Here is a 15379-nt window from a genome sequence, read left to right on the forward strand (position 1 = left end):
CACTATTTGGTGAAAACATTGAGCTGCCAACTAGCTACATGGTTGTGGACTCCATACCGAGCTCAATATGCAGATCATATATGTAGAGAAGTTCCACTGACCAGCAAGAGCTTAGCTGTTTATAGGCGATTTGAAGACATTGGCAATGGGATGTTATAAATATGTAATTTGCTACCACTTAATTAATGAAGAATTAAATTGCTTGTTTTGAGTAACTTATCTACTGTGTAATTTTAAGAGTATGTTCAGGATTGCTGATTTCATGATAGTGCTTTTTCTTAAAATTATGCAAACTATTTTAACTTGTACATGGTTCACTTGAGTAAATCTGTATCTCAGAAAGAAGAACCCTAAACGATATTATTAAACTGTATATCAGAAAGAAGACTGTATATAAAAATGACACACGATTTTGTTGAGAAAGAAGCACAAAAAGTAAATTGTATAGAAAAAAAAAACTCCCAAATAGGCCCATTAAACTGTTTATTTGCATTACATGTGCTTTGTTTGTTTTACAAGAAAATTGGTAATTGCTACTTGTAGCTACAAATTCCATGGCATACTGTTGTAAATACATTCATACACATTAGCACTAGCTGTGTATAAACCTGAGCAGTTATTGTATTGCGACATTGGGACATTAATGTGTTAGGAAACAGGTCCCTTCGGATGGGAAGTGAGAAGACCCGGTGAGAACTGGATGAGGAGTACCCGGCAACGGAAGACCCGGTGAGAACCGGATGAGGAGTACCCGACAACGGAAGACCCGGTGAGAACCGGATGAGGAGTACCCGGCAACGGAAGACCCGGTGAGAACCGGATGAGCAGTACCTAGAAATGGAAGACTCGATGAGAACCGGATGATGAGTGCCCGGAAAGCGCCGGATGATGCAGGCCCGGTGAGGAGTGCTCACCGGATGAAGGGACATATTCGTAAATATGTTTCTGAGAGTCCATCGGGGCTATATTTGTAAATAGCCGAAAAGTCATTTTAGTATAAATATGACTTAGGGCAAACTTAGTGTACAGGTTGTCATTGTCGTTGTCGCGATTGTGAGAAAGCAACCGTGTACAGAGAGAGAGAGAGAGAGAGAGAGAGAGAGAGAGAGAGAGAGAGAGAGAGAGAGAGAGAGCTCAAGATATAGAGAGGTCATTGCCTCTGTTGTAACCGCCGCCTGTGGCGAAGATCGTGTTGCCTCCATGAGCTCACTGTTGTAATCATTGTGATATAGTGATAGTTTGGAGTCTGTGGACTCCCGTGGTTTTTCCCTCTCAGGGTTTTCGACGTTAATATCCTGTGTATTTTTTTCTTGTTTGTGCACTTACCTCCATTCTTCATTTCTTCTGTGTTCGACTATACAAAGTGATTCACTATTCGGTTGTTGCCGGAGACTATTCCGCGTATTCCTCGACAAAGTGGTATCAGAGCGAAACGACACAGAAAATGGACGAATCGTTGGGAGGCATGTTCAAGCTCATCGGTTCCAACTATTCCGTGTGGAAGTCGAAGATGAGGGACATGCTCGTGGTTAAAGATCTTTGGTTGCCGGTTCAATTTGGGGACAAGAGACCGAACAAAATCGACGCCACGGTATGGGAGGTGATGCACATGAAGACAACAACGTACATACGGTGCTTCATCGACATGAGCCTATACAACAACTTCAATGAAGAGAGCAAGGCTCATGAGCTCTGGGAGAAGATCGGCATTATGTTTCAGAACAAAAATGTTGTTAACCAGGTTTCAGTATTCCGGAAGCTAGTAAGACTCCGGTACCAAGATGGCTCCAGCATGGCGGACCACATGAATGCCTTCCAGGGGCTGATACACCAGGCAACATCATTGGAAGTACCTCTCGCCGATGAGGTACTAGCGCTGCTCCTGCTCGGTTCCCTCCCGAATAGCTGGGAGACGTTGTCTCGTTGTTACGCACGTGCGTGGAGAACAAAGCGGGACCACTGGGGTCTTGGACCGAGGAATAGGTGAGAAAAGGGGGAGAGAGAGAGAGAGAGAGACACTCACACACGCATAGACAAAGAAGTGCACGGGGACGCGGCCCAACAACACAGGAGACACGAGTTGAGAACACTAGCGTATGTATATAAATATGTGTATGTATTTGGATGTATGCAGACGACTCGAACGGTTACAGCCGATTAGGTTGGCGAGATGGATGATGGCGCCTGATCACCCACGCACACAGGGGAGCAAGATGGAGATTCTGCCGGAAGCACACGGGCGTTCCCCGGAGCAGAATCAGCCTCCTGAGAACCTTCGCAAAAGAAAGCTATGGAGAACGATAGAGAAGAAGAGCTCGGTCCCAGTCCGACAGCACTTCGTCCCCTCTAGCGCGCGATACCTTCTCTCCCCGTCTCCCTCTCTTTTATAGCTCAAGGAGGGAGGCCGTTTCACCCGTTTACATCACATTAATTCTCTGTCCTTTCGGACAGAGATACTCCTCGATTTCCCTTATAGAATATTGCTACCTAGGATTTGACTTTTGTGCCTACCTATCTACTATACAAGGGGCGTGCCCACGTGTAAGGGCTGGTTCACACACGCTATACACAGTTTGCGCCTGGGGACGGTTTTCTTCACGACATCCGCCCCCACCTAACCGTGCATCCACCGGTATGCGCCAAAATTGGGTTCCTACGGGAGAAAACCGATCCTTGCTTTTATTCCTCGTTTACCGGTTCATCCACCGCCTCGGGCTGCTCGTTGTTGTTGTCCATGCCCCCTAGCTCTGGCTCACCATCGTGTCGTTTCTTGAACGCTTTGATCCTCTTCCCCGCTACCAGTATCGCCACACTCGTACCGTCGAGCTCCACGAGATGGTACGTCCCATTGTCGTTGGTGCCTGTTACTACGTAAGGCCCGAACCACCTCCTCGCAAACTTCCGCGTGGCCCTGTGCTAATTGTCGAGGTTGTTGTCGTAGACTAGCACCCAGTCGCCTTCCTCGATCTTCCTTGGCCGGAGCCGGTGTGTTCGGTCGAACCGGGCTTTGTTCCTTATCCTCGCTACCCGAAGTTTCTCCGCGGCTCGCTCTACGTCCTCCGGCCTCCGCTCAAGCTGTCGAATCCGCGCCGCCAACAGTTCCTCCCGGCTCATCTCATCCCTCCAATCCACCGTGGCCCACGAGGAGATCGTTCGCTCTGTTGGCATGATCGGCTTCTGTTCGAACATAAGCTCTACCGACATCAACCCGGTTACCGAACTGTGCGTAGTCCAGTCCACCCACAAGGCATAAGGTAGTAGCCTTAGCCAGTTCCCGACTTGGCCTCCGCACGCCCGTACTAGCGCTTTGACAATCGGCCCGTGTCCGCGCTCTACCTTCCCATTCGCCTCCGGATTGTACGCTGTGGTGAGTGAAAGTTTGACTCCTAGCCGGTTGAACAACTCTTCGGCCTCTTCTGCGTCCAACTCACCACGGTCAGCCACGATCTTCCCTACGCACCCGTATCGACATACCACGTCCTTAATCAAAAACCGGCACACGACTGCAGTCGTCTTGTTCTGCAGAGCTCGGCCTTCAACCTGGTTCGTTAGATCCTCCCGAGCCAGCACCAGATACCGCATCTGCCCTACCCCCATTGGCATCGTCACCAAATCCACCATCCACTTGAAGTGGACGGTCGGAGGGTAGGTCGGGTGAAGCTCGTCCCGGTGTCGGATCATGCAGTGCACCTGACAGCTTTCGCAAGTCGTCACGAACCGATGCACGTCCCGGTATAGTCCTGGCCACCAATACTTCCCCTTTAGCTTTTCGAACGTGGCCCACGTTCTGTTGGGAATCGACGTTTCGATTCACCTTCTCCGCTCGGCCACAACCGAGTAATCGCTAATCGATGCAGCAGAAAATAGGAAATACAGAGAAAGCCACGATACACAGGGATTAACGTGGAAAACCCTATACGGGAAAAACCACGGGAGTGCGAGACTCCAAACCAAACTATACAGAGAAGTATACAATGGCGAGATGCAAGGCGACGACCTTGAGCTCGCTGTCCTCGCCACAGGCGGCGGAAATACACAGAGGCGTCTACCTCTTCCTCTCTCTCGCGCTCTATCTCTCTCTCTCACGGCTGCTTACACTTCACTCCTCTAGAGTGGAAAAACAGAAAAATGAGAAGCAACAATAAAACTGTTTGCCCTAAGTCATATTTATACACATATGACTTTGGGGCTATTTACAACTGTGGCCTCAGGGGCCTATGGCGAACATATTCACGGATATGTCCCTGCATCCGGATCGCTCTCCGGGTACATTCGTCATCCGGTACCGAAACCGGGGTCTTCGTCATCCAGATCCGAAACCGAAACCGGGCTTGTCGGCATTCATCTCCGATATCCGACCATCCCATCCGAAAGGGACCGAAATCCCAACAAACTCCCCCTTCACTTCGGCATGGGATGTCTCTCCAATCCGATCCTCTTCCGGCATGCTTCCAGCTTGTCGGGTGTGAGCACCTTGGTCAGCATATCCGACCCGTTCTCGTCCGTGTGGATCTTCGTCAGCACGAACTCCTTGTCTTCTATCCTTTCCCGGATCCAGTGATATCTTCGCTGGATGTGCTTCGTCCGGGAGTGATAGGCCGCGTTCTTCGCAAGGTGGATTGCACTCTGACTATCGCAGTAGAGTCGGTACTCCTCCTGTTGGATACCGAGCTCTCTAATGAAGTCCTTCATCCATATTATTTCCTTGCCGGCTTCAACAGCCGCCATGTACTCCGCCTCCGTGGTTGACAACGCAACCGTCTTCTGCAGCCTCGACTGCCAGGAAACAGCTCCCCCTGCATACGTCATCACATACCCTGATGTGGACCGGCTGGTATTTGCATCAGCCGACATATCCGAATCGGTGAAGCCGTCGAGTTCGGGCTTACCGGAGCCGAATCGGAGGCACACGTTCGCCGTGCCCTTCAGGTATCGGAGTATCCACTTGGCCGCGTTCCAATGCTCTTTGCCGGGATTGCTCATGTACCGGCTCACCACTCCGACTGCATATCCGATGTCCGGTCTCGTACACACCATGGCGTACATCAAGCTCCCGACGGCTGAGGCATACGGCACTTTCATCATATCCTCCTTTTCAGCCTTTGTCTTGGGACTTTGCTTGCTGGACAGCTTGCAGTTTGCCGGGAGGGTCGATCCGACCGGTCTTGCTTCCGACATGTTGAACCGGTGAAGCACCTTCGTCACGTACTTCTCCTGTGACAGCCACAACTGCTTCTTCTTCCGGTCCCGGATGATGTGCATCCCTAGTATTTGCCTCGCCGGACCCAGGTCCTTCATTGAGAAGGTTCGGTGAAGAGCCTTCTTCAGCATCCGTATCTTGACCTGGTCCCGTCCGACGATCAACATGTCGTCCACGTACAGGAGGAGTATTAGAAAGTCTCCTCCTTCGAATTTCTTCACAAACACGCAGTGGTCGGACTGCGTTTTGAGGTACCCTTCGTCGGTCATGAAGGAGTCGAACTTCCGGTACCATTGCCGGGGAGCCTGCTTCAGTCCGTAAAGGCTCTTCTTCAGCCGGCATACCAGGTGCTCCTTCCCTTTCTTCTCGAATCCTTCCGGTTGCTGCATGTAGATCTCTTCTTCGAGGTCACCGTGAAGGAATGCCGTCTTCACGTCCATCTGTTCTACCTCGAGGTCCATGCTTGCCGCTATGCTCAGCACCGTCCGGATGGAGGTCATCTTCACTACCGGGGCAAATATCTCGTCGAAGTCGACGCCCTTCTTCTGCTGAAACCCCTTCACCACGATCCTGGCTTTGTATCTCGGGGGGTTTCCGGCATCTCCCGGTTTCAGCTTGAACACCCACTTGTTTCGAAGTGCTCGCTTTCCTTTCGGCAACTCCACAAGTTCATATGTGTGGTTCTCATGCAGGGAATCCATCTCCTCCTGCATGGCACTTAACCACCTGCGGCTATGGGTGTCATGCTTCGCTTCTTCAAAGCTCTCCGGCTCCCCTTCGTCGGTTAGCAGCACGTGCTCTGGTTCCGGAAATCTCCGGGGGGCCCTTCTCTCTCTAAGAGGATATCTCCGTTCTGGAGCTTCGGTAATCGGTTCTTCCGATTCTTCTTCATCCGAATCCATTTCGGGATCAGGGCCGGTTCCGGTATCATTTTCATCTTCTTCGGTCGGTTCGGTTTCTTCACCGTCTTCGGCCGGATCCTCGAGTGCTAACCGGTTCCTTGCCGGTCGGGACTGCTCCTCGTAGAGTTGATCCTCACCGGTCGACTTGGAGCTCTTCATCTTCTTCTCCGACTCCCAGTCGGCGAGTGTCTTGTCCTCCATAAAGACGATATCTCGACTCCTGAATATCTTCTTGTCGACCGGGTCCCATACTCGGTAGCCGAACTCGTCGTCGCCGTAACCGAGGAATATGCATGGCCGGGTCTTTGGATCTAGCTTTCCTCTCCGGTCCTTTGCCACATGCACGTATGCGAGACACCCGAACACCTTCAGATGCCGGTAAGATATTTCCTTACCGGTCCACACTCTCTGCGGCGTGTCTCCGTCCAAAGGTACTGAGGGTGATCTATTTATCACATATGTCGCCGTCGACATTGCCTCAGCCCAAAATCCCTTGGGTAATTTCGCATGCGCCAGCATACTCCGGACCCTCTCCATTATGGTCCGGTTCATCCTCTTGGCCAGCCCGTTCAGTTCCGGCGTCTTCGGCACAGTAAACTCGAGTCGGATTCCCTTCGAGCGACAGTACTCCTGGAACTGCCCCCGGTATTCCCCTCCGTTATCCGCTCGTATCGCTTTCAGCTTCTTGCCGGATTCCCTTTCCACTCTCGCGTGGAGTTCTTTGAAGACGGACAATACTTGGTCCTTTGTCTTCAACGGTGCCGTCCACAGTCTTCGGCTGTGATCATCTATGAATGTTACGAAGTACTGGGCTCCGCCATGTGACTTCGTTTCTACCTGACACACGTCGGTGTGCACCAACTCCAATGGTGCGCTACGTCTCGTCGGTGGCCTTGAGTGGAAGGAGGTTCGGTTCTGCTTACCGGCCAGGCAGTCGGTGCACTTCTCCAGGTGCACATGCTTCACCGGAATAAGGTTGTCTTCTGCAAGCCTCTTCATCCCCTTCTCACTCATGTGGCACAGTCTTTTGTGCCACAGCTCACCGGCAGTGTCGGCTGCCACATTCAGCTCTTCCGGACATAACCGGGCATTCATCAGGTACAGTGTGTTGACCTTCCGGGCCCGAGCCACTATCAAGCTCCCCTTGCTGAACTTCATGACACCGTTCCGGATGCTACCCGTGTAGCCTTCATCATCTAGCCTCCCGGCCGAAATCAGGTTCAGTCGGACCTCCGGAACGTGTCGGACATTCTTCAGCAGCATTTTGCATCCGGTCGGGGTTGTCAACCACACGTCTCCTATGCCGGCAATCCGGCACGTACCTTCGTTTCCCATCCGAACACAGCCATGCTCGCCGGCTGTGTAGGATGAGAAGTATCTTCTCTCCGGGGTCAGGTGGAACGATGCTCCGGAATCGACCACCCAGGTCGTCTCATCGCCGGCAATGTTTAGTTCACCTTCTTCGGTGATGAGCATGATCTCCTCTTCACTTGCCGCGAGTGCCGTCGTTCCTTTCCGGTCCTGTCCTCGCCGATCCGAACCATTCCGGTCCGTGGCTCCCCGGTATGCACCGTTTCTCTCCGGTGACTTCTTCGAATCGGTGTTGTCGGTTCCATTGTCTTTTCGGTAATGCCGACAATTCTTTCGGAAGTGCCCGGGCTTCCCACAGTGGAAGCATGTGGGCCTTCCTCTTGACTGCGACCGGGTCCCCGACTTCTCCCGTCTTTGCGGACTCCGGTTCCATTGTCTTCCCCGATCCGATTCGGTAAACAACATCTTCGGGTCGGAGGCCGGTTCCTTATCTCTCCGACGCGCTTCTTCATTCAAAATACTTGTCTTTACCGTTTGTAAGGACAAGTTATCTTCGGTGCAGGAGGTGCTGAGAGTCACCACCAAGTTCTCCCAGCTTTCCGGCAATGTACACATCAGGATGATGGCTTGCATTGCATCCTCCAATGGGAACTTGATCGCCGCAAGCTGATTCACGAATCCCATGAACGTGCTTATGTGTTCCACCATACTCTCGCCGTCCCGGTACTTGAGATTCACAATCTTCCTCATCAGGGAGGTCCGGTTCAGCGCATTCTTCCTCTCGTAGAGGCCCGACAGCTTCCGCCACATCTCATATGCGTTGGTGTCGTTCGCCACATGTTGTAGGACTCTTACATCGACATATTGTCGGATCGTCGCCACGGCTTTCCGGTTCAGGAGCTTCCACTCCGACTCAAGTACCCCCTTCGGTATTTCCGACCTGTCAATCGGTTCGTACAGGTCCCGAACAATCAGAAGATCCTCCATCTTGATCTTCCAGTCGGCGTAATTCTGTGCATTCAGCACCATCATCATCGGCTGCCCGCTGCCGCCGCCTTCCATTTTCTGCAACAGTCGCTCTGATACCAGTTTGTTGGGAATCGACGTTTCGATTCACCTTCTCCGCTCGGCCACAACCGAGTAATCGCTAATCGATGCAGCAGAAAATAGGAAATACAGAGAAAGCCACGATACACAGGGATTAACGTGGAAAACCCTATACGGGAAAAACCACGGGAGTGCGAGACTCCAAACCAAACTATACAGAGAAGTATACAATGGCGAGATGCAAGGCGACGACCTTGAGCTCGCTGTCCTCGCCACAGGCGGCGGAAATACACAGAGGCGTCTACCTCTTCCTCTCTCTCGCGCTCTATCTCTCTCTCTCACGGCTGCTTACACTTCACTCCTCTAGAGTGGAAAAACAGAAAAATGAGAAGCAACAATAAAACTGTTTGCCCTAAGTCATATTTATACACATATGACTTTGGGGCTATTTACAACTGTGGCCTCAGGGGCCTATGGCGAACATATTCACGGATATGTCCCTGCATCCGGATCGCTCTCCGGGTACATTCGTCATCCGGTACCGAAACCGGGGTCTTCGTCATCCGGATCCGAAACCGAAACCGGGCTTGTCGGCATTCATCTCCGATATCCGACCATCCCATCCGAAAGGGACCGAAATCCCAACACGTTCCACGGTGTCTAGCCCAAGGACTATCGTGGTAATCTGCCAGCAAATCCTCCTGTTCCTCCTTCTTCGCCACCACTCGGAGTGGGATGTCGTTCCTCTTCTTCCGGTGCTTCCATATGTACCCGTCCCGAAGAAAGAATCGGTACGCTTTCTTCCGAATCCGGTTGGCCTCATCCGTTGTCCATGCCGCGTCCGGTGTCATTGTTTTCAGGAACTCGCCAATCTACAGCCACTCCCCATTGTACTTGCTCTCGTCGAAATCGTTAAGCGTTGGAGTGTATTCCCTACCGGTTGTTACATTGTCGAGGTATTCCTCGCGGATGCGTGGAATGAGGCGGGACCTCGGGGATCTTGTACCGAAGAGCAATAGAGAAAGGAGAAGGGAAAGGGACCCACTACGTGCGAGCGTAGATCCACAGGGACACGGCCCTTCGACACGAAGACGCGAGCGGGGAAACCAACACAGAGAGGCGCGAAGGTATGTATGTATATATTAACAGAGATAGACAACAAGAAGCACGAAGTCGGTTACAACCGAACAGGCCGGCGAACAGATGTCGATGCCTGTTTGCAAACGCTCAGAAAGAAAGGAGTAGGTTGGAGGTGTTGCCGGAAGCACTCGGGCATTCCTCAGAGCAGCGCGAGCCTCCCGAAACCTGCACAGAAAGAAGCTACGGAGAGTATGGAAGAGAGAAAAGCCTTCGACTGACAACCCGACAGCACTTCATCCTCTCTGATTCCGCGATCCCTTCCTCCTCCTCGTCTCCCTCCTTTTATAGGCAAGAAAGGAGCCGTTCCCCATTAACTTCCTACCTACCGAATCTACCTACCTAGGATCTTCTATGTACCTAATTCTCTCTTATGTACAACACAAGACGTGCGTGCATGAAGAGCTGGTTCCTACGCTCCGGTGCACCGATTCCGCTTGTGCACGGTTTTCTTCACGACATCCGCCCCCACCTAACCGCGCATCCACCGGCATGCGCCAAATTGAGTTGGGACGGAGAAAACCAGTCCAGCCTTCATTCCCCGCCCGTCGGTTCTTCCTCGATTTCAGATCGTTCGTCGTCGCGGTCCAGGTTAACCGGATCTTACTCGTCGTCGTGACGCTTTTTGAACGCTTTGATCTGCTTCCCAGCTACCGGTATCGTCATTCTCGTGCCGTCGAGTTCCGCCAGATGGTACATCCCGTTGTCGTTGGCGCTTCGGACCACGTAAGGCCCGAACCACCTTCTTGCGAACTTCCGTGTCGCTCGGTGCTGGTTGTCGAGGCTGCTGTCGTAGACTAGCACCTAGTCGCCTTCCTCAATCTTCTTTGGTCGGAGCCGGTGTGTCCGGTCGAACCGGGCTTTGTTCCTCGTCCTTGCCACCCGAAGCTTTCCCGCAGCCTACTCCACGTCCTCCGGTCTTCGCTCGAGCTGTCGTATGCGCGCCGCCAACAGTTCCTCCCGGCTCATCTCGTCTTTCCAGTCCACGGTTGCCCATGAGGAGATCGTACGTTCCATCGGCATGATCGGCTTCTGCCCAAACATGAGCTCTGCCGGCATGAATCCAGTTACCGAACTGTGCGTAGTTCGGTCCGCCCACAACGCGTAAGGCAATAGCCGCAGCCAGTTCCCGACTTGTCCTCCGCATGCCCGAACTAACGCCTTGACGATCGGTCCGTGTCCGCGCTCCACCTTTCCATTCGCCTCCGGATTGTACGCAGTGGTAAGCGAGAGCTTCACTCCTAGCCGGTCGCACAGCTCCTCGGCCTCTTCGGCATCCAACTCCCCGCGATCAGCCACGATCTTCCCGACGCACCCGTACCGGCATATCACATCCTCGATCAGGAACCGACATACGACCGCGGTCGTTTTGTTCTGAAGGGCTCGGCCTTCCTCCTGGTTCGTCAGATCTTCCCAAGCCAGGACCAGATACCGCATCTGTCCTACTCCCATCGGCATCGTCACCAGGTCTACCATCCATTTGAAGTGGATGGTCGGAGGGTACGTAGGGTGAAGCTCGTCCCGATGTCGGACTATGGAGTGCATCTGACAACTCTCGCAAGTTGTCACGAACCGATGCACGTCCTGGTACAGTCCCGGCCACCAGTACTTCCCCTTTATCTTCTCGAACGTGGCCCACGTTCCACGGTGTCCAGCCCAAGGGCTGTCGTGGTAGGCCGTCAGCAGCTCCTCCTGTTCTTCCTTCATCGCCACCACCCGGAGCGGGACGTCGTTCCTCTTCTTCGGGTGCTTCCATAAGTATCCGTCCCGGAGAAAGAATCGGTATGCTTTCTTCCGGATCCGGTTGGCCTCGTCCCTCGTCCATGACGCATCCGGCGTCATTGTCCTCAAAAACCCACCGATCTGTAGCCACTCGCCAGCGTACTTGCTCTCGTCGACGTCGTTAAGTGTCAGAGTGCTCGTCCCATCGGTCGTCACGTACGCTGCTCCGAAGAAGTCCACGCCGACTTCATCGTCCTCCGAAACCATGCCGCCCTCGTCATCAAACCTCGCCCTCGAAAGCATGTCGGCCATGGCGTTGTCTTTTCCGGAAATGTGTCGTATTTCCGGGTCCAGGGACTTCACGTACGCTATCCTCCTGAGCATCGGCAGGTTCGGTGTCGCGCATCCGGAAACCATGCCGAGAATTGGCAGGCAATCCGTCTCGATAATTACTTCTGTCCCGATCAGGTAGTCTTTGTCGGCTTTTACTGCCGAAACGATACCCTAGAGTTCGAGTTTAACATGGGCGTACCCTCGTTGTCGCCCACTGAGGACCTTTGCGCCGAATCGGATCGGGAACCGAATGCCGTCCTCGTTTTCTTGGTTGACGACCCATCCGATCCCGATCGGACTCGTATCCACCGTTATGTATACCGGGGTACCCTTCTCGTAGACAGCCTTCCGGAGCGCCGGTGCTGCCGCAAGAGCTTCCTTCAGCTTCCGGACCAACTCTGTGTGCTCGTCTCGCCACTCGAATTTTCGCCCCTTTCTCAGCAACCCGTATAGCGGCTCCGCAACGTGGGCGTAATGCGGGATCCATATGTGGTAGAATGCGCATGCCCCCAGGAACCTCCGAACTTCCGTAACCGAGCTACAGTCGGTCTTCATCGCGGAGATGGCTTCTACCTTTGCCAGAGACGGCTTCCGGCCATATGGTCCACATAGGTGTCTGACCACCAGGATTTCTGATTGCCCGAAGGCCGATTTCTCCCCGGAGAAGGTGAGCCTCGCACCCTCTAGCCTTTGTAGCACCCTCTCGTAGTCGTCGATGTGTGTTGCCACGAATCGCCGGCATCCGTCCGACCCGAGTGTCTCGTCCTTCTCTTCCACTGGGCACCCCTTGATCGGGATATCGTCCAGAAACGGCATGGTGATGTCCGGGATGCAATCCCTCAGTACTTTGTTCATTGCATTCACCATGTGGGCCACCGAGTTGGTCCCTCCTTGTGGCAGGGTACACATTCGCACTAGGACGAGGGGAGTTCGCATCGTCATAATGTCTCTGCTCTCCATGGCTAGCGGAACTTGTCGTACCCCGAGTACAGATCTCCGACCGAATAAATCGACCTTCCGGCGAAGGCCTCCGCGAACTCGTCTATTGTCGGTCCGATTCCTGCGTTCCAAATGGTCACTCTGTTGACCGGCTGCAGGTCTTGAATGAAGCGCAATGTTCCGTTTTTCTTTGGTACGGTAAACCATCGGTTCGAGTATGGGGCATTCGACGGTTCGAGAATGCCCATATCGACTTTCTGCCTCAATAGCTCCATCAACTTCGGGATGTGAGCTCTCGGTACTGGAATCGGCTTGAGATTCCACGGCACATGCGGTACCGTGAATATCACCATCGGCTCCACGATTGTCGGGTCTACGCACCCGATCTCTTCCGGTGAGAATGCGAAGGCTTTCCTGTGCCTTCCGAGCATTCTCCGAAACCGGTCTTCCTCCGCCGGCAATAGGAACCCGCCCCCACCGATTTTGAGCTCCCGGAGCGTCCCGTCGGTGAAGGCGTGTCCTATGCAGACCGGATCTCGCAAACTAGGGTCTGACGCAACCCCTCTGATCCGGGACTCGCTGCCCTCCGGTAAGGGTGCCACGACTGGCCTTACCTTCCGGTCCATAGTCTTGTACTTCGTGCTAACCCGGGCCGTTCGATCCGGCTCGAGCCCTTGACTGAAGTTCGCGATGACTTCGTACATCTCTTCGGAACATACCGGTATCGTCCGGTCTTCGTTAAGGTCTTCTCCGGCTACCTTCCTCAGCATCCCCAAGGTGTCGTCGAAGGAGACCGCCTCCACGGCTTCGCTGATTTCCTCGTCCAGGCCGAGAACTCTGCACGCTCGAAGTCGCTCCTCCGCCCTTCCCTTTTCTCGGCTAACGATGCCGACTATCATACACCCTCCGTTGTTGGAGAAGCAAAATTTTTTACTTATCGTACAGGGTTTCTTCGGTTTCGGTTCTATCGTACAACGGTGGGGTCTTTCCCGAGTGTCAGGACTGTCTCGGCCCCACGCCTTGGCAGCCCTCTCTAAAAATCCTCCCGGTTCTCGCCACCGAGGGATTCGCGGTTTCACTCGTGGTTTGGTCGCACCGTCAGAAATTGGACCGAATGGCGCCCGTCCTGGCTTTTGACCCTCGCGTAGGCCGAACCGTTGTCCAGCACCTTGGTCTCCATCCGCACCGCCGTGATGTATGGTTCCCCTAATATGACTGGGTGCAAGGACGTCTCCTGTACGAAGAAGTATTGGTCAATCTCGACGTCGCCGATCTTGACTCGCACGTTCAGGCAAGCCCCATGCAGTTCCTCGGTGGCGCGCGTCGCCGCCCGTATCTTCCACCCGTGCTTGGTGTTGATCGGCCACTTTCCCTTCTTATAGAAGTCCATGGACATCAGGTTTATTTCCGAACCGTGGTCCACCAGTGCCACCACCGGTTCCTGAACATCTCCGATCTTTACCGGGGTCTCCGTGGTCGCTCAGGCCCAGTGCGGCCTTGAATAGTGGCTCTCCGCCCACTCATCTTCCAGCGCCATGTCGTCGATGTGCGTCGTCCGCACCGCCACCGGTCTTTCCGGTTCCGTCTCTGTCGACAGCCTCTTCCGTTTCACCAGGTCCACAATGGAGTCGTGGAACTCCTTCTTGGCGATCCTTAGCACCTCCCGCAATGACAGCTCCACCTTGCTGTCGAGGATCCGTTCTTCTAGGACCTTTCGTAGGTCCGCGGTCCTTTCTATTTCCGTCCCCAGTCGGTATCCGCCCTTCCTGGGGTTATCTTGCGCGCTGGACCCACCGGCATCGTTCCATCGTTGCCCGAATCGGGTCTCGTATCGTTGTGAGGGCCCGGCCGCTCCGGTTGTCCCTACTCGTTTGTCTTCTACCAGAGCCTCGTAGTTCCGACAGGTGGCTTCTACGAAGCTCGTCTTCTCCTCGACCGGGTCGCTCCACCCGGTTATTTCCCGGACCCGTCTCTCAGCGCGGTCCGCTTCATCTTTCCTCAGTCGTGCGCCGGTGAGGCCTTCCAGCATTGCCAACCAAAATCCTTCTTTGCTCTCCTTTCGGGCCTCGTTGCCCCCGACCCGAATATCGACCGACGCCGAGTAGTGGATGGCCTCCACGTGTCGGGCCGCTGCCTCTTCCATCAGTCTCTTCATACCTCCTCGCCCGTCGTTTCGGTTTAGGGCCCTTCTGGTATCGCCGGCATGCACCCGGCCTTCCCACAGGTATACCACCCGGTTCCTCAACGCCTCTGCGAAATCGCCGCAGTCCTTCCGAATGTGGCTGACCTCGTCGCACCACATGCACCTGTTCCCTGCTGCCAGTCGTCGGTCACGAGCCGGTTCGCCGCCTTCCCTTCGAGTCTGGGCGATCTGGAGATCCTTTATCACCCGCGTCAACTCCTCCAGCGCTGCTCCTCCGGACGAGTCATTGACCATGCCGGTCGAAGCCGAACCGGTTTCGAGCCACTCCCGGGTCTTTGCCCTACGCCCTTGCGGTGCCGGTTCAAGCCTCCTTGCTGTGACAAAGCCCGCACCGGCTGCCCTGTTGTCAGCCCATTCTCGCCATTTGTCGAAACGGCCACAGACTCTCTTAACCGCAGCCCAGTCCGTCGTCAGTCCGTCTTCGGTTTCCAGCAAGGAGCCGACTTGATCCCGGTCCCGCTCGTCCACCGACTTGACGAACAGTAGGACCCGGCTTGTATCCAGAACGGTTCGGTCAAGCGCCGAAAGGCGCGCAAAGCGTTCCTCAAACTCCCGGAGGAGTGCCAACGCGTTTCTTCCCTTGCC

This window comes from Azolla caroliniana, unplaced genomic scaffold (genome assembly GCF_043228905.1).
Source record: "Azolla caroliniana isolate FFs.n. ecotype wild unplaced genomic scaffold, voAzoCaro1.0.p SCAF_1, whole genome shotgun sequence".
NCBI lineage: Eukaryota > Viridiplantae > Streptophyta > Polypodiopsida > Salviniales > Salviniaceae > Azolla > Azolla caroliniana.